Source organism: Atta colombica, unplaced genomic scaffold (assembly GCF_001594045.1).
Source record: "Atta colombica isolate Treedump-2 unplaced genomic scaffold, Acol1.0 scaffold302, whole genome shotgun sequence".
In the NCBI taxonomy this organism is placed as follows: Eukaryota; Metazoa; Arthropoda; class Insecta; order Hymenoptera; family Formicidae; genus Atta; species Atta colombica.
In genome coordinates, this window is record NW_017259407.1 from 119584 (window position 1) to 122122 (window position 2539).

A 2539-nucleotide genomic window follows, 5' to 3' on the forward strand; every position below is an offset into this window, starting at 1 on the left:
GTTCATATTTAACATGTTATATACATAATAAATTTAAGAAATTTTTATAACTGGCTTCTTGATACAAACATAAATAATAAAGGGCATACAGCGACAAGTAAAGTCGGTTCTACATTAATTGCAAGCTGATCGCAAGTTTGTTGCAATATGAAGCGTTGATTTCAAAATGCAAGCTTCAGATTGGCTGTCGCAACAAACTTGCGATCAACTTGCAACTAATGTAGAACCAGTTTAAGATGTATGTAGCGACAGAGTCGATTATTGACGCTTCTGATTGACTGTTGCGAAGCATTACGACTGGCGGCGAAGTGTTTGCAACTTGATTGTAGATCACGTTTAATGGTTCCGACACACCAGCGCGACACGCGATATCCAATGACAGTATACTTTTAGAATGAAAACATCGGTAAAGCTGTACATTCATTGTCGCGCGCGACGAACATCGCGTTGATGTATCGGAGACATAAAATGTAAGTAGTAAAGAAACCAAAATGTTGGATTGACTACCGCTACCGTCTACGTTTTAGGAAGTGGTTCTATTGAGCACTGTAACAATTGCCCACTGCCAATCACAGCGATTTCTGCGGGGAGTATTGGGTTATTTTTTTTTTTTAGTGCTGTGATTGTCTTGTGCGCAATTGGATCGTGAGCAATTGCTATACACTCTACGTTTTATGTTGCTTTTCTGCTTTCTGCTTTTCTGTCAAGATATGAAGGTGTCCTAATGCATTAGAATTAGCACGCACGTTTCAATTGTATTAAGTCCGGATCAATAGATGTTTTTAAGCCATAAGAAATGGACGAATCATAGTCAATTATTCTCCTCGCATTCGACACTGTGATTGATCAATTTCTTATGGCTTAAAACACCTATTGATCCGGATTAATGCTTAATGCAGACTGAACCATGGTGGAAGAGATAACATGATGTGCTCAATTTAGCGTCTCTCTCTCTAATGCCTTCTACAATTAATCCATAACGGACCTTTTACAATAAGCCATTAGTCATAAATCAGAAATCAGAACCTAAAAATTGAGAGACAACTGTGATTAGCAATTTTTAGCTTGTGACTAATGACTTATTGTAAAAAGCCCATAAATTTCTACTGTCTCTGTTTTATGAATGTTGCATAAGAAACAAAGCTTTTTTTCCTTGTTTGACACACATCATAATGCGCATCTTAGGACGCGTTCATACCTTGACGGAAAAGCAGAAAGCAGAAAAGCAGTGATCAATCAGAATTCGCGCTAGTAGTAAGTACAAAAAAAAAACGAAATTGTAACTAACACCAGTTAGAGTTCTGATTGGCTGCTGCTTTTCCGCTTTTTTGTTGAGGTGTGAACGCCCTAAGGTTCTCTTTCTTATAGAAAGAGAAACATAAAGAGTGTTAAACATGGAAAGATTCAGTATTAATTTCACGATGCGAAACAGGCCGATATTCATAGTAAATTCTTATATTTAAGACTGTCTTAAGTACAGTGTTAAGATGTCATAAGTCAATCCGAGAACTGTATTAGCAATTAACATCTTAAGAGTTTTAAAATTAAAACAGACTATAAATACCGCCCCATGTTTCGCGTTTCACAATTGACTTTGTCTCTCATGCGACATTTATAGAAATGTGTGGTCTACAATGACAGTAGCAGTAAAGGATTAAACATAATAGACACAGGCAATAGGTATAGAGAACAGGGAATAACGAGCTGTTCAATCAGAGCTCTGTTATTGCCTATCGTAAATCATGCAAAAGAGAAATGGCGAAAAAGAGAAAGAGAGACACTTGCAAACACTATTTTCCATCTAAGGAACCGGCTCAGTATGTAAAAATCAACTAACTACTCTCGAGTATTCGCCTGTCTTACAGTCTTTGACTTACAGTCAAAGTCTACTTTGACTTACAGTCAAACGACAGGAGAATGCTCGACTGTAGTTGGTTGATTCTACATTCTGATCTGGTTTAAACCCTCGATGGAAACTAGGCCACCATGTTGTCTCTTTCATAGGTAACCCTTAAATCGAGCCGTGTAGCATAGTAAATGACGCAACCAATTACAAAAGAAATTAAGAGAAAAGAGACGAGGAAGAGTGGGAAAAAGAGGGAATAAAGAGTTCAAAGAAAGAAGATACGCCAGAAAACTGGTTTTTAACGTATTGATTTTATTTTGATGTTTTTCTTCTTTTTTAAATCTCTTTAATATAAAATCTGTTTAACGATGCCACACATTCAACTATCTCTTTCAGGCAAAAGTTGTTTTTGCTTCCTTCCATTTATATACACGATTAGGTCTAAGGCCGTAGTTGTTTAACTTTCTTTTCCCAATCGGTATCGAGCGTGGACGAAAAATTCATCTGAACGGAGCCTTTTACAAGGGGAATCTGAGATTAGCGATTGAGATTAGGGAAGAAAAAATCAAATATTTTGCACTTTTCTTCTACTCGACTCAACATCAGTTTCTTGTGTCATCAAATTCCTCAAATAGATCATTTTATTCCGAGCTCTATATATATGTATATATATATATGTATATATATATATAT